This window comes from Pristiophorus japonicus, chromosome 5 (assembly GCF_044704955.1).
Source record: "Pristiophorus japonicus isolate sPriJap1 chromosome 5, sPriJap1.hap1, whole genome shotgun sequence".
Classification (NCBI taxonomy): Eukaryota; Metazoa; Chordata; class Chondrichthyes; family Pristiophoridae; genus Pristiophorus; species Pristiophorus japonicus.
The window spans coordinates 24,564,280-24,585,090 of record NC_091981.1 but is presented as its reverse complement, the minus strand read 5'-3'; the positions used below and the strand labels follow the sequence as shown (position 1 = coordinate 24,585,090).

At 47.2% G+C, this 20,811-nt stretch overlaps 1 pseudogene; it reads right to left on the bottom strand.

The window, feature by feature from the left end:
* Positions 1-18,906: 18,906 nt before the first annotated feature.
* Positions 18,907-20,811, bottom strand: part of LOC139264058 (serpin B6-like) — a 70,523-nt pseudogene continuing 68,618 nt past the window's right edge.

The following is a 20,811-nucleotide window of genomic DNA, read 5'->3' as shown; positions in this document are numbered from 1 at the left end:
ATGAGGGTCCTACTCAATGGGATACCAGTCAACATGGAACTGGACACGGAAGCTAGTCAATCTCTCATGAGCGTCCAACAATTTGAACAGCTGTGGCCGCACAAAAGCAACAGACCAAAACTCACAAGGATCGACACCAAACTAAGGACCTATACCAAAGAAATCGTCCCAGTCCTTGGCAGTGCCATGCTCTCAGTCACACACAAAGGGACGGTGAACCGACTTCCCCTGTGGATTATCCCCGGAGATCTCCCAGCACTGTTGGGGAGAAGCTGGCTGGCAAAACTAAATTGGAAATGGGATGATGTTCACGCCATGTCGTCAGAGGAACGGACCTCCTGCTCAACAGCTCTAAATCGTTTTGAACATCTCTTTCAGCCAGGTGTGGGCACCTTCAAAGGGGCTAAAGTTAAAATCTACATCACACAGGATGCCAGACCAGTCCATCACAAGGCTAGAGCTGTGCCTTATGTAATGAGGGAAAAGATTGAACACGAACTGGACCGGCTTCAGCGGGAAGGCATTATCTCACCCATGGAATTTAGTGACTGGGCAAGTCCCATTGTCCCCGTCATGAAGCCTGATGAATCCATACGAATCTGTGGAGATTACAAGTCTACCATAAACAGAGTCTCCCTACAGGACCAATACCCGCTGCCCAGAGCGGAGGACCTATTTGCCACGTTGGCTGGAGGAAAGTTTTTCTCAAAACTAGATCTCACATCTGTGTATATGATGCAAGAACTGACCGAAGAGTCTAAGCTACTCGCCACCATCAACACACATCGAGGCCTTTTTGTGTACAATCGATGCCCATTCGGCATCAGGTCGGCAGCTGCTATATTCCAGCGCAACATGGAGAGTCTGCTTAAGTCCATCCCGCGGACGGTTGTGTTTCAAGATGACATACTCATCACGGGCAGGGACACCGACTCCCATCTCCGCAATTTAGAGGAAGTACTAAGTCGATTGGATTGGGTAGGCCTAAGAGTTAAGAAATCCAAGTGTCTGTTTCTCGCGACTGAGGTTGACTTTTTGGGCAGAAGGATTGCCGCTGATGGAATCCGCCCAACAGAATCCAAAACTGAAGCAATTCGTCTGGCACCCAGGCCCCCGGAATGTCTCGGAACTGCACGCCTTTCTCGGGCTACTCAATTACTTTGGGAACTTTATGCAGAACTTGAGCACGCTGCTGGAGCCTCTCCACGTGCTACTCAGAAAGGGGTGCGATTGGTTTTGGGGGGACGCAAAAGAACCCGCCGTTAATAAGGCACGCAACTTTCTATGTTCCAACAGTGTTTTAGCCTTTTTTGACTCAGGTAAAAAGCTAGTTCTCACATGTGATGCGGGTGGAGCGCGGGTACGGTATGGTTGAGAAGGAGACGCTCGCGTGCGTGTACGGTGTCAAAAAGATGCACCAATACCTTTTCGGGGCCAAGTTCGCGTTAGAAACCAACCACAAACCCCTCACGTCCCAGCTATCAGAGTGCAAGGCAATAAACGCCAACGCCTCGGCGCGCATTCAGCGGTGGGCACTCATGCTGGCGTCTTACGACTACACAATAAGGCACAGACGAGGCACAGACAACTGTGCCGACGCGCTTAGCAGGCTACCCCTGGCGACCACGGAAGGGTCCGACGAACAGGACTGTGTGATGGTCATGGCAATCAATACCTTTGAATCCACAGGTTCGCCCATGACGGCTCGCCAAATCAGAGCCTGGACAGCCAGCGACCCCACGTTATCCTTAATCAAAAGATGTGTTTTAACTGGTGATTGGGCAGAGGCTCGCGATGCCTGCCCTGAGGAAATCAAACCTTTCCATAGACGCATGCATGAACTATCACTACAGGCAGACTGCCTGATGTGGGGCAGCCGAGTAGTTATGCCCTTGCAAGGCAGAGAGGCATTTGTTCGGGAGCTCCACCGCGAACACCCGGGGATCGTCCTTAGGAAGGCCATAGCCAGATCCCACGTCTGGTGGCCTGGCACTGACGCGGACTTGGAGCTCTGCGTCCGGCAGTACACCATTTGTGCCCAACTTAGTAATGCCCCCAGGGAGGCTCCCCTAAGCCCCTGGCCCACCAAACCATGGTCATGGGTGCATGGAGACTATGCGGGCCCATTCATGGGCAAAATGTTCCTCGTAGTCATCGATGCATTTTCAAAGTGGATCGAGTGCACCATTTTAAACTCGAGCACCACCTCTACCGCTGTAGAGAGCCTTAGAACCATGTTTGCAACGGAACGGAATTCCTGAAATATTGGTCAGTGATAATGGTCCGTGCTTCACCAGCACAGAATTTTAAGATTTTATAGTTGACCACGGCATAAATCACGTTAAGATGGTACCGTTCAAGCCGACCTCCAACAGCCAGGCGGAGCGAGCAATGCAAATTGTTAAACAAGGCATGCTAAAAATCCAAGGTCCCACACTGCAGAGCCACCTGTCGCGATTGCTGCTGGCGTACAGACCTTGTCCGCATTCGTTGACTGGGGTTCCCCCCACGCAACTATTGATGAAACGGACCTTAAAGACTAGGCTCTCGTTAATTCTCCCAGACATGCATGAAATTGTTGAGGCAAAGCGCCGGAAGCTAACTGAGTACCATGACCGAAATTCCAGGGGGAGGTGGAATGGCATAGGGGACAAAGTGTTTGTGCTAAACTATGGCAGGGGTCCCAAATGGCTTGCAGGGACAGTAATAGGCAAGAAAGGAAACAGGCTACTGGTTGTACAAATGGACAATGGCCAAACCTGCCGGAGGCATGTAGACCAAGTAAAAAGTAGATTCATCAACAACCCTGAAGAACCAGAGGCAGACTGACTACAATGTGGAACTCACACCTGGTGGACAGACAGAGGGAACAAACTGAGGAAAGGGCAGTTTCAACAGACAGCCGAGGCGAGACACCAGCAATCATACTGAACGAAACAGACAGCCCAGGCGAGATACCAGCAATAACACCGGAAGGAAAACAGGCACCAAGGCAAACAACTGAACCACAACTAAGACGCTCCACGCGAGAGTGTAGACCACCTGAGAGACTGAATCTATAAAGACAATAAGACCTTGGGGGAGGGTGATGTCATGTATCTCACACTACTGTATATAACTGTATCTTACCATGCTATACATGACTGTAACTAGATATGACCTGTAACCACAAGCTTACTTTACCACCAGGGGTGCACTTACAGGAGACACTGCATACCTGTCCCACACAGGTACATAAAGGCAGGTCTCAGGCAAGTGTGGCACTCGAGAGCTGTGAAATAAAAGTGCAGGTCCAGAGTGACCTTGACTTCAGCATGTGCCTCGTGTAAGTCTGTACTGCAGAGTCAGGACTTTACAGTGGCCTTGACTGTGGCAAACAAATTACAAAAATCTAAGTATGAAGATAAAAAAAATTGCATACAATTCAAGCAGATTGGTTTCTTCCTTGCTTAAACTACGATATCAAACAAAAATTTATTTGTACTGTAAAAATGGCCGCCCTTTTTCACTGATTTCCCTGGGCGGATAAGCCACATCCTGAAGTTTCGCTGGAATGTGTAACTGGAACAGCCCGTCCCAAGTTCTCACTGACATCGCAAATTGCAACTCGATCCACTTTGACATCCAGAAGCCACAGAGGACACATCTCCCTAGAAGCCACCAAATGCCAGCCAAAGTCCCTTACCCTAGTGCAAGCGTGTCCCTCTCCCAGCCAAAACCCTTGCCCCCACAGTGCAAGTGCTGCCTCCCCCAGCTGAACTCCCTTACACCATCGCAAGTGCATGACCTTAAACCCCCCCACCATGGATGGGGCATTGTGTACAGATTACTAACAGGTTTATTGGGTATCAAGGGAATAGTGACAGTGTAGTGACTTCTGGATTTCATCCACTCCAATGATGTCCCTTGTAGGGGGTTTTAACAACGTGATCCTTCTTCCCCAAGTTCCCTCTCTCCCCTCCGATTCCCCCCACTCCACCCCTCGATCACCCCACCCGTGTCTCTCTCTCTCTTTGTCCCCCCAGACTCTCTATCCCCACCCCGCCACCTCCCCCCACTCCACCCCCCGGCTCACCCCCTCCCCAACCCTGACACTCTCTCTTTCTCCCCCCGCAACACGCTCTTCCCCCCTCCCCAGGCTCTCCTCCCCAGGCTCTCCCTCTCCCACCCCCCCCTGCCAACACTCTCGCCCTCACCCCTAGGCACTCTCTCGCCCCCCCCCCCACCCCCACGCTCTCGCTCCCCACCCCCTCTCTCCCCTCCCCAGGCTCTCTTCCTCACGCCCCCCACGCTCTCTATCTCCCGCCACTTAACACATTCTCTCTCCCCAGTCACCCCAACACAATCTCTCTCCCCCCAACGCGCTCTCTCCCCTCCCAACACGTTCTCTCACTTCTCCCACCCCTCCCCCCCTCCACGCTCGCACTCTCTCTCCCCCAACACGCTCTCTCTCCCCCGAACCCCCCCCCCCCCCCCCCAACACGCTCTCTCTCCCCCGAACTCCCACGCTCTCTCTCCCCCCACATGCTCTCTCCCTCTCGGCTCACGCGCTCTCTCTCTCTCTCCCCCCCCCCCCTCTTGGCCGCCCACCGTGTCGGGGCCGTTCGGGTCGGGATCGCTCAGCGCTCGGGGCCGCTCGGGTCGGGATCGCTCAGCGCTCGGGGCCGCTCGGGTCGGGATCGCTCAGCGCTCGGGGCCGCTCGGGTCGGGATCGCTCAGCGGGTGGTCGGAATGATTCAGGTTCGGGCAGGAGGCATCGGGGGCGGAGTCCCGACAGACGCAGTTGCAGAAAGACAGAAAAAATAACTAGTTGGGCCATATAAGTGCTGAGATTCAGGCTATAGCCCATATTTGATGAAAAATGGAAACTAACGCCCGATTATCGCCCATTTATCGTCGGCGCAACTTTCGGTATACAGGAATGAGTTGCATCGGCGGACCTATTTTGAAAAAAATGTCATCCTCATGCAAGCCCAAAAATAGTTTATAATGGAAACTAGCGGCCAGTTATCGCCCAGATTATCGCTGAGCGCTACTGTCGGCATTTTGCCCATAATTTGCCAAATGATCGCTCGCCCAAAAAAATGCTCAAGAAAAGCTGCAATCACCTGACCTTAACTCAGCACTATGGATGACATTTTGTGACTCAGAGGATCTTTAATAAAAGGCTGCTTGACGTGGTTGGGAGGAGAAGCAATTTGTGTGTGATTTTAAGGGCATTTTTGAATCTAGCCAATCATCTAATCACATTTGTATTTGTTGAGGACAAATTAAGAAGAGAGAGTAGGGCATTTATATTGATTTGTAGAAACATAGAAACATAAAAACATAGAAAATAGGTGCAGGAGTCGGCCATTTGGCCCTTCGAGCCTGCATCGCCATTCAATAAGATCATGGCTGATCATTCCCTCAGTACCCCTTTCCTGCTTTCTCTCTCTGATTCCCTTAGTCGTAAGGGCCATAGCTAACTCCCTCTTGAATATATCCAATGAACTGGCATCAACAACTCTCTGCGGCAGGGAATTCCATAGGTTAACAACTCTCTGAGTGAAGAAGTTTCTCCTCATCTCAGTCCTAAATGGCCTACCCCTTTATCCTAAGGCTATGTCTCCTGGTTCTGGACTTCCCCAACATCGGGAACATTCTTCCCACATCTAACCTGTCCAGTCCCATCAGAATCTTATACGTTTCTATGAGATCCCCTCTCATCCTTCTAAACTCCAGTGAATAAAGGCCCAGCTGATCCAGTCTCTCCTCATATGACAGTCCAGCCATCCCTGGAATCAGTCTGGTGAGCCTTCGTTGCACTCCCTCAATAGCAAGAACATCCTTCCTCAGATTAGGAGACCAAAACTGAACACAATATTCCAGGAGAGGCCTCACTAAGGCCCTGTACAAATGCAGTAAGAAAGTGATGGGGCTTGTAATTTCTCAACCAGTATTGATGACAAATCACATGCTGCAGAATAGAGATGGAAGAAGGTTTATTGAAGAGCATTATGTGCCCAATCAAAGAGGTGGCAGACTGCTCACAAGGAGAAAACCTTTCACTCAACGCATTTACAGGGATAAGCGATCATATCTGGACTTGTCCAATAACACGAGTGTTAGAAGGCTGCCATTCCAAAAGGAGGTCATCTGTGGAATATGCCAGCTAATTAAGGGAGATCTGCACCCTACCAGCACCATCAGGATTGCACTGTCCATTGAGGTTAAGGTTACTGCCGCACTTTCTACGCTCCTTTCAGGCCTCAGCTGGCAACATTTGCGGTATCTCTCAGCACGCCACAAATTGCTGCATTCGACAGGTGGACTTTATTATCTTCCCTATGACCAGGGAGGCACAGAGTGAGAGGACTTTGGGGTTCTCGAGAATAGCAAATTTCCCCAAGGTGCAGGGAGCAACAGACTGTACGCACATTGCCCTGCGAGCACGTTTACAGGATGCAGAGGTGTTTCGTAACCGAAAAGGATGCCACTCCCTGAATGAAACATAGAAACATAGAAAATGGGTGCAGGAGTAGGCCATTCGGCCCTTCAATATGATCATGGCTGATCATGCAACTTCAGTACTCCATTCCTGCTTTCTCTCCATACCCCTTAATCCCTTTTGCTGTAAGGGCCACATCTAACTCCCTTTTGAATATTTCTAACGAACTGGCCTCAACAACTTTCTGTGGTACAGAATTCCACAGGTTCACAATTCTCTGAGTGAAGAAGTTTCTCCTCATCGCGGTCCTAAATGGCTTACCCCTTATCTTTCGACTGTGACCCCTGGTTCTGGACTTCCCCAACATCGGGAACTTTTTTCTTGCATCTAACCTGTCCAATCCGGTCAGAATTTTATACATTTCTATGAGATCCCCTCTCATTCTTCTAATTTCCAGTGAATATAAGCCTAGTGGATCCAGTCATTCTATATGTCAGTCCTGTCATCCCGGGAATCAGTCTGGTGAACCTTCGCTGCACTCCCTCAATAGCAAGAATGTCCTTCCTCAGATTAGGAGACCAGAACTGTACACAGTATTCAAGGGTGTGGCCTCACCAAGGCCCTGTACAACTGCAGTAACACCTCCTTGCTCCTGTACTCAAATCCTCTTGCTATGAAGGTCAACATGCCATTTGCCTTCTTCACCTACTGCTGTACCTGTATGCCAACTTTCAATGACTGATGTACCATGACACCCAGGTCTCGTTGCACCTCCCCTTTTACTAATCTGTCACCATTTAGATAATAATCTGCCTTCCTGTTTTTGTCACCAAAGTGGATAACCTCACATTTATCTACATTATACTGCATCTGCCATGCATTTGCCCACTCACCTAACTTGTCCAAGTCACCATGCAGCCTCTTAGCATCCTCCTCACAGCTCACACTGCCACCCAGCTGGAGATATTACATTCAATTCCTTCGTCTAAATAATTAATGTGTATTGTAAATAGCTGGGGTCCCAGCACTGAACCTTGCGGTACCCCACTAGTCACTGCCTGCCATTCTGAAAAGGACGCGTTAATTCCTACTCTTTGCTTCCTGCCTGCCAACCAGGTCTCTATCCACGTCAATACAATACCCTCAATACCATGTGCTTTAATTTTGCATAGTTATCTCTTGTGTGGGACCTTGTCGAAAGCCTTTTGAAAGTCTAAATACACCACATCCACTGGCTCTCCCTTGACCGCTCTAGTAGTTACATCCTCAAAAAATTCTAGAAGATTTGTCAAGCAGGATTTCCCTTTCATAAATCCATGCTGACTTGGACCGATCCTGTCCCTGCTTTCCAAATGCACTGCTATTACATCTTAAATAATTGATTCCAACATTTTCCCCACTACCGATATCAGGCGAACCGGTCTATAATTCCCTGATTTCTCTCTCCCTCCTTTTTTAAAAAGTGGGGTTACATTAGCTACCCTCCAATCTATAGGAACTGATCCAGAGTCAAAAGAAAGTTGAAAAATGACCACCAATGCATCCACTATTTCTAGGGCTACTTTCTTAAGTACTCTGGGATGCAGACTATCAGGCCCTGGGGATTTATCGGCCTTCAATCCCATCAATTTGCCTAACACAATTTCCTGACTAATAAGGATTTTCTTCAGTTCCTCCTTCTCGCTCAACCCTCGGTCCCCAGTATTTCCGGAAGGCTATTCCTTAGCGAAGACAGAACCAAAGTATTTGTTCAATTGGTCTGCCATTTCTTTGTTCCCCATTATAAATTCACCTGATTCTGACTGCAAGCGACCTACATTTATTTGTCTTCACTAATCTTTTTCTCTTCACATACCTATAGATGTGCAGCTCGTTGTTGACCACAAGCAAATAATCATGGCAGTAAATGCAAATTTTCCAGGGAGCATCCATGATGCACACAGCTTGCATGAGAGCACTGTCTCTGACATGTTTAAGAGTCAGCCACAAGGTCACAGTTGGATGCTGCGGAATAAAGGATATGGTCTTGCAAACTGGCTCAAGGCCCCCCCTGCGTAAGCCCCAGATAGAAGCCGGGAAGCGCGACAATGAAAGCCATATAGCCACATTCAATATCATCGAAAAGTGAAATGCAGTTCTAAAGCAGCGCTTCAGATGTCTAGACCACTCAGGAGGCAACCTACAATAGTAACCTGAGCACCCTGAGTTCATTGTGGTATGCTGCATGTTGCGTAACCTAGCTATCAGGCGAGGATAACAATTGCCAGATGGGGACTGGCGGTCCATCTTAGGAGAGAGGGGAGGCGGAAGGGGAGGACAAGGAGGAGGACGAGGACCTCGGGGAGGATAATCAGCCTGGCGATGAACCAATGCTCCCATGCTCCTCCACACCACTGGAAAAGCCTTGTGGTAGTTATGCAGTTGCAAAACTCTTGCGTTAGTAGCTCATAAATGAACGCTTTGTGTGACGTTACGTTGGTGACAGTTACATTTCATCTTTGTCTGGCCTGGCCATGGCCATTGTTTGTAACCCTTGTATTGATGTTTTACCTTACATTATTATAAGACACTTCACAAGAAATGTAAAGTTAAATTTTTAAAAATTATAATTTAACAGCTGCTTTTAATTTTTTTTAACCAACATATATAACCTCCTCAACCCCCAACAGAGAACAACATTTTTAACACAATATAACAAGAACACTCTCCCACCATCCCCAACAGTCAACTTTCAACAATTTTATTTTAATAGAAACAAAAAAAAATATACGCTGCCCGCCCCCTCCCCCCCATACCTGCGGCCATGCTTCCCTCCTCTAATATGAACCCCCCTTGTTGTAACCCCCAGTTTCCCACATAATCCCCGAGTAACAGGACCAAGACATCTTGCAGCAGAACACATCAAGGGCTGCTGCTGTGGGCTGGAGGAGGGGTGGGGGGAGGGGTTGACATCCTGATTTATACTCCTGGTTCGCTGTCCTTGCAACCCCCTGAGCCTCGTACTCATCAAAATTGTCCCACATTTGGTGAAGAACAGTTCCAAGACTCCTCACTAAGTTTACAGCAGTGGACAGGTCAATTTGGCTACTTTGCAAACTTAGACTGCATCTGTTGAGTGGTTGAAGTATATCACTCCAGACTTCACACAAAATACCAGTCTCCAAGTTATGCATTGCATCGCTCAGTATCTTTGCATCTTTTCTTGTTGTTGACTTTTGAGATTCATCATCTGATTCTTTCTAGGGACTCGAGGATGTTGCAATATCCCAGAATGAGTGCCTTCACAGCTTCAGGGTTGGCACTCCACCATGTCCTGGAGAGTGATTTGGGCACTACACATCCCTTTGGTAGTGAATCTGTAAGAATCTTCCAACCGCTGGTTGATGCAGTGAAAAAAATATATGATTCTTGGACAAATCCAAAAAATGAAACTGCTTCAACGCAACAGCCCACAGCAGACTGGCCAACGTGATTTAGTGAATGTGCTGCGCATGATATGTAATCAATCAAAGAGTTGTGCTTTTTTTATCTTTGCTGCATCCCTGAATATTTACCTCTCATATTGGAGGCATTATCGTAGCTTGGCCACGACAAAGACTGAATCAATACCATTTTCGGTGAGAAAGTTAAGTAGGTATGAGGCAAGTTTCTCCCATGTGGCTAGTGATGCTTATGAAGGTCGTGAAACGTTCCATTGGTCCGCTGGGTAGCACATAACGCAAGGTGACTGGGAGCTGATGTGTGTGTGACACCTGTGTTGAGTCTGCATTGACATGTACCCTGCATCCTTGATCTCATCAACAATGGCTGATAGGGTCTTCTTTGTTAGAAGTGCAATGAATTAATCAGAAATTGTCTTTGATAAATATAATGTAAGGACTTTTTTTTCAGAATTTCTGTGCTCATTGATGTGCTGAACCAAAAAAGGGTCGAATTTAGCAATCAGTTCCAGAATGCCAGGATAGTTGCCATTGTGTTTCGATCGAATAGTCTCATCTGAGCTACAGAATGGCAGACCATGCTCAGGAAGGAAAACAATGGTTTCAATTACGCGTCTCAGGAGATTCTTCCAATGCAATCGAGCTTCCAATAAATGTTTTTCCATTTGATAATCACTTGTGCCACTGACATTCTTTCGGCCATTATATACACCCACTGACAATATATGCTGCTCACTCATTGCATGATTATCTATGTATGCAGTATTCTTCCAATCATTGAAGCCTGCATAGAACATGACACACTTTTTGCCTTCAGAAAACAATTTAGGGTTTGTAATGTCCTTACACACAACTATAAATTCACACGAGGCACATTCTGCAGACAAGGTCACTCTGTGACCCGAACCTTTATTCACAGGACCAAGAAGTGATGACCCTGCGTGGGACCTACCTTTATGTACCTGGATGACCAGGTGAGGAGTGTCTCCCACAAGTTCACCCCCCCGTGGTCAAGGTGTACATTTCTTAGGTGTATACAGTATGCAGTGTTGTTACATGAAGGTTACAGTTACATGAAGGTTACATACATGACATCACCTGCCCCCTCCCAATGTCTTATGGGGTCAAAGATTAAGTCTTTCAGGCGGTCGATGCTATCTCGAGTTGGGGGTCTGGTTGTTGAGCCTTGGCATGCGCCTCTGTCACCTATGGTGATTCCGGCTTGTCCGGGCTGGCCGCAGGGACTGTGCATGCTGCTGAATGTTCCTGTTGCTCGTTCACTGGCAGTGGTGTAGGCAACATCTCATGATCTTCCTCAGGTTCCTCAGTGTCCATGCTGAACCTTTTTTTTACGTGGTCCAGATACTTGCGGCATTTCTGTCCATTGTTAAGTCTGACCACTATGACTCTATTCCCCTCTTTGCTAATTACAGTACCCTCAAGCCACTTGGGCCCCAAAGCGTGATTAAGAACAAATACAGGGTCATCGATTTCTATACATCTCCCCTTTGAGTTACAGTTATGGCACTCATTTTGGGACTGGCGCTTGCCCTCAACAATGTCTGACAGGACTGGATGAATGAGGGACAGCCGAGCTTTAAGTGTACGTTTCATGAGTAGTTCCGCGGGCGGGACTCCCGTGAGCGAATGCGGTCGGGACCTATAGGCCAGCAGGAGGCGCGATAGGCGGCATTGAAGGGAGGGTCCTTGAATCCGGAGTATGCCCTGTTTTATGATTTGGACCGCACGTTCCACCTGGCCATTGGAAGCCGGCTTGAACAGTGCCGTCCTGACATGTTTGATGTCATTACCCGACTCCCGGAATTCATAGCGAGTGAAACACTGGCCGTTGACACTGACCAGGATGTCCGGCAAGCCGTGGGTCGCAAAGACCGCACGCAGACTCTCCACAGTGGTGGATGTCATGCACGAGTTCAATATGATGCACACGATCCATTTTGAGTACGCATCGACAACAATGAGGAACATTTTTCCCATGAACGGGCCCGCGTAGTCTATGTGAATACGTGACCATGGCCTGATGGGCCAGGGCCACGGGCTTAGTGGGGCCTCCCTGGGGGCATTGCCCAGCTGGGCACATGTCGTGCACCTGCGAACACAGTGTTCCAGGTCTGAGTCAATTCCCGGCCACCATACATGTGACTGGGCAATGGCCTTCATTAGCACGATGCCTGGGTGCTCGCTGTGGAGTTCCCTGATGAATGCTTCCCTTCCCTTCTGGGGCATGACTACCCGACTGCCCCATAGTAGGCAGTCGGCTTGGATGGAGAGCTCATCCATCCGTCTGTGAAACGGTCTGACCTCCTCGGGGCACAGCCCGTGTGCGGGCGCCCAATCCCCAGTCAGGACACATTTCTTAATCAAGGATAGGAGGGGATCTCTGTTGGTCCAGATTTTGATCTGGCGGGCTGTGATGGGGGAGCCTGCGCTGTCAAAGGCTTCAACGGCCATGACCATCTCAGCACTTTGCTCCGCTGCCCCCTCAGTGGTGGCCAGTGGAAGCCTGCTGAGCGTGTCAGCGCAATTTTCGATGCCTGGCCGGTTCCGTATGATGTAATCGTACGTAGCCAGCGTGAGAGCCCATCGCTGTATGCGAGCTGATGCATTGGCATTGACAGCTTTGCTGTCTGACAACAGGGATGTTAACGGCTTGTGGTCTGTTTCTAACTCAAACCTTCTGCCAAAAAGGTACTGGTGCATCTTTTTCACCCCGTAGACACATGCGAGTGCTTCCTTTTCAACCATCCCATATTTCCGTTCTGCTTGGGAGAGCGACCTGGAGGCATAAGCCACAGGTTGGAGTTGGCCCTCATCATTACTCTGCTGCAACACGCAACCAACCCCATAGGATGATGCATTACATGTCAAAACCAATTTCTTACAGGGATTGTACAGGGTCAACAGCTTATTAGAACAAAGCAGGTTCCGCGCCCGATTGAAAGCCCGTTCCTGACAGTCGCCTCAAACCCAATCGCAACCCTTATGCAGGAGCACATGTAGCAGCTCCAACAATGTGCTTAAGTTCAGCAGAAAGTTCCCAAAATAGTTCAATAGTCCCAGAAATTAACGCAACTCCGATGTGCTGCCGGGCCTGGGCGCACGACGAATCGCCTCCATTTTGGATTCGGTAGGCCGGATCCCGTCTGCGGCAACCCTACTGCCCAAAAACTCGACCTCTGGGGCCAAAAACACACACTTGGACTTCTTTAGTCGCAGGCCTACCCGGTCCAGTCGGCGTAGCACCTCCTCCAGATTGTGGAGGAGGTGCTACGCCGGTGTCTCGACCCGTGATAAGGATGTCGTCCTGAAATACAATTGTTCCAGGGATGGATTTGAGCAGGCTTTCCATGTTCCTTTGAAAGATAGCGGCCGCTGATCGAATGCCAAATGGACACCTGTTGTAGACAAACAGCCCCTTGTGCGTGGTGATGGTGGTCAGTAGCTTGGATTCTGAGGCCAGTTCCTGGTTCATGTAGGCTGAAGTGAGGTCCAACTTGGTGAACAGCTTGCCACCTGCCAGCGTGGCAAAAAGATCCTCCGCTCTTGGAAGCGGGTATTGGTCTTGTAGTGACACTCGGTTGATGGTGGCCTTGCAGTCGCCACAGATCCTGACTGAGCCATCCGTTTTTAGGACAGGTACGATGGGGCTTGCCCAGTCGCTGAATTCAATGGGCTAAATTATGCCCTCTCTTAGCAGCCTGTCCAACTCACTCTCAGTTTTCTCCTGCATCACATACGGCACAGCTCTGGCTTTGTGGTGCACTGGTCTGGCATCCGGGGTGATGCGTATCACTACTTTGGTACCTTTGAAAGTCCCAACACCAGGTTGAAATAGTGACTCAAATTTCTGTAGGACCTGTGAGCATGAACTTCGCTCCACAGATGAAATGGCGTGCACATCCCCCCATTTCCAGTTCATCTCGGCTAGCCAGCTCCTCCCCAAAAGCGCGGGACCATTTCCCAGGACAATCCAGAGTGGCTGCCGGTTCTCTGATCCATTATGTGTGACCACCGACATTGCACTGCCGAGCACTGGGATGATCTCTTTGGTGTACGTCCATAATTGCGTGTCAATGCGTTCTAGTTTGGGTTTGCTAGCTCTGAGTGGCCATAGTTTCTCTAATTATTAGACACTCATAAGTGACTGGCTGGCCACTGTGTCAAGCTCCATGCATACCGGGATGCCGTTTAATAGGACTTTCATCACCATAGGTGGCGTTTTGGTATATGAGCTGTGGATGTTTGCCACATGAACCCGCTGAACTTCAGCGTCTATTGCTTTGTCCCAAGCATCAACCTGCCTTGCAGACCCCTCTTCTGGTTCATCTGCCTCGTAAATTAGCCTCGCTGCGGGCTTCCTGCACATTCTAGCTAAATGTCCACTGAAGTTACAATTTCTACAGATAAATTGTTGAAACCTACAGGTTTTTGCAGCATGTCTGCCCCCGCACCTCCGCATTAGCTGAGATTGTTGTGAACAAAAGGGCTGTTACCAGGCATTCCTCTCTGATTGTCTCTTTGATTACTCTTGAGCACTCTGTTAGTGGGTGTCAATGGCCCCATCCCGGGACGCATTGTCCACCGTGATGGCGTAAATGTCCGTTCAACCTGCCATTGTCTCTGTTGAGGACCCATTGTAGAGTCTGTTGCTGCCTGGGTGGTGTCGAATTGCCCTTGCCTGCCTGCGGGTTTCTGAGTCGCGTTTACAATGTTAACTCTCTGATCCATCGCCACGTTGGAAGCAGAGTTGCGCGCGTATATTATCTTGGTTTCCTCCTCCCCCGCCATGAAGGTCTGAGCCATCAACGCCACCGCTTCCAAAGTCAAGTCCTTGGTCTCAATTAGCTTTCTGAAAATCCCGGCATGACCAATGCCCTCAATAAAGAAATCCCTTAACATCTTCCCTCTGCAGGCGTCTGTGAACTTACAGAGGCTGGCCAAGCGCCGAAGGTCCGCAACGAAGTCCGGTATGCTCTGTCCTTCCCGACGTCGGTGTGTATAGAATCGGTGTCGGGCTATGTGTATACTGCTCGCCGGTTTGAGGTGCTCACCGATCAGTTTGCTGAGCTCTTCAAAGGTTTTGTCCGCCGGCTTCTCGGGTGCGAGCAGGTCTTTCATCAGCGCGTACGTCTTAGGTCCACAGCTGGTCAGTAGATGCGTGCTTCGTTTGTCAGCCGCTGCATCTCCCAGCCAGTCCTTCGTGACAAAGCTCTGCTGGACCCTCTCAACTATAAATTCACATGAGGCACATTCTGCAGAGGTCACTCTGTGACCCGAACCTTTATTCACAGGACCAAGAAGTGATGACCCTGTGTGGGACCTCCCTTTATGTACCTGGATGACCAGGTGAGGATGTCTCCCACAAGTTCACCCCCTGTGGTCAAGGTGTGCATTTCTTAGGTGTATACAGTATGCAGTGTTGTTACATGAAGGTTACAGTTACATGAAGGTTACATACATGACAAGGTTAATGATATAAAAATTAGGGCCCAAAGTCGCGGGCCTAAAAAATGTGAGGGCCTAAGGCCTTAATTAGCCTATGGGTTAATCGGCCCTGGGTACACCCAGCATTCCATCACTTGTGTAGCTGAAGATTTTGGTAAATATTGTTGGGATTTCCCCGAATGCAAATGGGCTCAATATTGGGAATATCTATTGCTGTTCTCTTGCTGAACCTGGTTCTTAAATTGTTTTGAAAGCGAAAATCACGATCATGTTGATCGGTACCTGCTGAAAGACTAAGGGGGTGAATTGCTGTGGGTATCTCCTGAAGGGCCTCAACTCAAGAGCAGCAGAAACTCCAGAGAAAACAGTATAAACACCTGTTACGCCATTTCCTGAGGATTCTGCAGATCCGCCGCCAGAGTTAGAGCGGAGGAGCAGGAGAACCCCTGTGGAAATTCATCCTTCATTACCCTCGCTCCTGACTCCAACTCTCTTACTGCCTGCTCACTCAGGTTGAAGCAGACAATGGCCGGGAATTTGTGGTCAGTGGTGAAGTAAAGGTATTTGCCGCTGGCCCCGAATTAAGCGGCCCACAAAGATCTCGTGATCTCTGTGGCGAGCAGTTCGTTTTTTTTCGACGTGTAATTGAAATCATCGCATGTTAATGGGGAGCCCCTCGTGCGAGCTGCTGTGACGTCAACAAGCGGTCTAAACAGCCAATCAAAATGAAGAATTCTCACTGGCAGCAAACCAGGAAGTGGGCAAGCTCTTTTAATTCGAACTTTAAAAAATGTTAGAGAGCAAAACAAAGATTGGGGCTTTCTCATGGGGAAAAGGCAAACCTGAAATAAAGATCAACAAACATTACATATTTTTAAAGTTTTACGAATTTTAATTTTTGTTAAAATGGATACATTTTACACTCCACAAAATTAAATTAAGTTTTTCCAGTCCAGAAGCTTTGTTTAGCAGTCAATACGTTGGTAAAGCCCTGGTTACACCTGACCCAAAAAAGGTCTAACATTTAATGGGGTATTTAACAATGTTATTACAGCGGAAGAGCTGAAGCTTTCATCAGTTTCTATGTTTTGACAGATTACACTGATTCCTGCCTCTGTGGGACAGCACAGCCTGTGTCAGAGCAGTGAATGATTGACTGTAAATTCAGGATTTCCCCATTAGGATGCCCATACACTACATCCTGAAGATGCGGTCTGTTTCAAAGGGGTAATGACAGCAAACGTTGTTCGTTCACTGATATTATTCACCGTAAATTCTGGACCATTGTATAACCTTACCGTCCAGTTCAGCGCTAAACGCAACATCAAACCCCATATCGTATCATTACCAACTCTCGGTGGAGGCATTCCTAGTCACGTGACAGTCTAACATAACATCTGATCACGACTTCTACAAATATATTATATTTATAGTTGAGTATTTTTGCTCATGGTTTTGCACCAGCAGTTGTTGTGCAAGAAGTTCCAAGAACCAGGAGGCCACCCATGAGCATGCGGTGAGGGGAAACTGAGGGCAGGGGAAGAGGGGAAAAGAGGGTGGGGTAATGGGGAAAGAATTCTAAACCCCATAATATATAAATATATCTATCTCCCTGGGGAACAACACTTGTCACATCCCACCAGAGAACAAACTCTTCATCCCTACTCTGTCTCCTATGTCCCAGCCAATTACCAACCCATTTCACAAGGTTGCGTACAATTTCCTGCACTCTCACTTTTGCTAGTAATCTCTCGTGCATATCCATGTCAAATAGCTACTGGAAGTCCCTATAGATACTCCCCTATCCACCTTGCGTGACCTCTCAAAGAAATTCTAGATTTGTCAGTCCTGCCTGATCTTTCACAAACCCATACTTTGACGAGGTGACAGCTTGTCCAAATGTTCACCGTCCATGATAGGGCCAGCAATTTCCCTATTGAATTATCTTAAACTGACAGGTCTGTAGTTTCCTGGTTTTTCCCCCACCCCTTCTTAATAATGGAGTAACATTTGTAATTTTCCAATTGAAAAGGCACAATTCTTAAAACTAGAGCACTTTGGAACATGACTAACACATCTGCAATTTCCTCATCCATTTTTTTTTAATACTGTAGGGTGGAATCCATCAGGTCCTGAAGAATTGTTTCTCTTAAGTCCCTTTGTTTTCTTGATTTTTTTTCCACTTGTATTAAATCCAATTAAGTTCCTACTCTTGACTTATTTTTAGGTTTCCTTGTACTACTAGTATTTTGTTCATTTCCTCCACTGTGAAAGAGTGAAAAGTTTATTGAAAGCAAATGAAACGTTATCCGCAGACTCTTGCTGCTGGTTCGCAAGTAGCTGACAACTCCTGATGGGGAACTAAGGAAATTCCTGAACACCGACCTTTTTTTGCTGTGAGTAAGACAACATGAACAATAACAAAATGTCTTAAAAGGGTGTCTTATAGATTCCTATACCCAATAGTTGTGAACAAATGAAGAAAACATGAGGCAAGTGCAAACCATTTTATTTCAGCATCGAACTAAAATAGGTCATTATTGATTAACAAAAAAAATTGCAGCCTCTAACACACAGGTCAAGCCTAAACAACGGCACGGTAAACTGCAAAAAACACATTATTAAAACTCTTTGATTTTAATTTTTCAACAGATTTTCCTTCAAAGTTTGAACACTCCTTGCAGTAAAACCTTGTTTGCCTATATACATCACCGCACTTCAAAAATAATTCATTGTGAAGCACATTGATCGTTGGAGATTTTAGCCTGGATATAAGGAATCTGAGGTGATCTTAGAAAAGTAGAAGATAGTTAAGAGAATGCAAGAAGAGGTTAATCCAGAATACTACTTTAATTTCAGATAAGCGGGCACAGGTCCAAACTGATAAAAGGACTAAATTTATCAAGTTATTCACAAACTGATCAACATTTAAAGTAGGCTTTAGATACAGTAGTGAAGATAACAACTCAAATCATTGAGGAAACAGTTAAATGGGGGGTGGAGGGGAAGGGTATTGTCTTAGACTGGATGAATTAAGATGTTGTAATCCATTTTGGCATAAACCATTATTAAACAAGATAGGATAGCACCTAAAACGAAGATCAGATTATCCAAGATCATGTTACTCTGGCCCCCTTATTACATCAAATAAATGGAAATATTTAAAAATAAAAGGACTTTAAAAAAAAGTCCAGACTAGAGTTTAAGCTTTTATATTTGAGACCCCCCCCTCCTCCCCCATTCCCATAGGACTGAAACAATGTGATTTGCAACCCGAGCCCCTCCAGTAAGTTTTAATTTATAGAAGAGTATTAAATAAAACTACAATCATTTTATAAATAAGTGTTCACAATCATTTAAAAAAAATCAATACATGCATTTTATTTCATTCTACCCCATTTCTCTCAACTGCCACTAAACCCCACTCTCGTAGGTACCTTGCAGACCCCTGGAAATCTCTCAGATTATCACAGGGTCTGTTAACTCCACTTTGAAAACCACGTGTGTAGACATTACCCAACTGACGTAACCGGGGTTGGATTGCAGTAGCTGCAGGCCCGGCCATTGTGTTTAAGGAGAGAAGAGTCTTCCAAAAAACAAAATGTTGCGCCTTTTGTTGTGCCTGATGAAGAACATGAACGGGTGATCAGCCACAAAGTCAGCTGTTCTCCTTGCACTTCGCAGTAAAAGGATTGGTGCTGTGGCAGCAGCGGCTTCTGTGCCTTCTTCATTCACTTCTACAAAGGATTTATGAACAACTTTTGACAAAAGCAGATCATTTTTCTCAGTCATTCCAGAGAAGTTAGCTTGCGAATCACTAAAAGCATCTACCATCCCATTAGGGTGAGGGTTGAGTTCAGGTTATATTTCTCCTCCAGCTTGAATTTTCACAGTTCGACATTAACCTCCATATTATCCATTATATCTGGGTTGGTCCAGCCTATCAGATTATCAAAAGAGAGCTGATTTTGAAGCTGAAAATAAAAATGAATCTAATGTTAAAAAACCATCAACAACATGCATTTTATTGATTATATATTATCCTGGAGAATTTTAAAACTGAGGCATTGCTTAACCATGAGCAAATGTAGGTTAGCGAGCAGAGGGGAGATGGGTGAGCTGGACTTTCTGTGATTTAGGACACGAGCAGCAGTGTTTTGAATGACCTCAAGTTTACAGAGGGTAGAACGAGGGAGGCTAGTCAGGAGTGCATTGGAATAGTCGAGACTAGAGGTAACATAGAAACATAGAAACATAGAAAATAGGTGCAGGAGCAGGCCATTCAGCCCTTCTAGTCTGCACCGCCATTTAATGAGTTCATGGCTGAACATGAAACTTCAGTACCCCCTTCCTGCTTTCTCGCCATACCCCTTGATTCCACGAGTAGTAAGGACTTCATCTAACTCCCTTTTGAATATATTTAGTGAATTGGCCTCAACTACTTTCTGTGGCAGAGAATTCCACAGGTTCACCACTCTCTGGGTGAAGAAGTCTCTCCTCATCTCGGTCCTAAATGGCTTACCCCTTATCTTTAGACTGTGACCCCTGGTTCTGGACTTCCCCAACATCGGGAACATTCTTCCTGCATCTAACCTGTCTAAACCCGTCAGAATTTTAAACGTTTCTATGAGGTCCCCTCTCATTCTTCTGAACTCCAGTGAATACAAGCCCAGTTGATCCAGTCTTTCTTGATAGGTCAGTCCCACCATCCCGGGAATCAGTCTGGTGAATCTTCGCTGCACTCACTCAATAGCAAGAATGTCCTTCCTCAAGTTAGGAGACCAAAACTGTACACAATACTCCAGGTGTGGCCTCACCAAGGCCCTGTACAACTGTAGCAACACCTTCCTGCCCCTGTACTCAAATTCCCTCGCTATGAAGGCCAACATGCCATTTGCTTTCTTAACCGCCGGCTGTACCTGCATGCCAACCTTCAATGACTGATGTACCATGACACCCAGGTCTCGTTGCACCTTCCCTTTTCCTAATCTGTTACCATTCAGATAATAGTCTGTCTCTCTGTTTTTACTACCAAAGTGGATAACCTCATATTTATCCACATTATACTTCATCTGCCATGCATTTGCCCACTCACCTAACCTATCCAAGTCACTCTGCAGCCTCATAGCATCCTTCTCGCAGCTCACACTGCCACCCAACTTAGTCATCCGCAAATTTGGAGATACTACATTTAATCCCCTCGTCTAAATCATTAATGTACAATGTAAACAGCTGGGGCCCCAGCACAGAACCTTGCGGTAACCCACTAGTCAATGCCTGCCATTCTGAAAAGTACCCATTTACTCCTACTCTTTGCTTCCTGTCTGACAACCAGTTCTCAATCCACGTCAGCACACTACCCCCAATCCCATGTGCTTTAACTTTGCACATTAATCTCTTGTGTGGGACCTTGTCGAAAGCCTTCTGAAAGTCCAAATATACCACATCAACTGGTTCTCCTTTGTCCACTTTACT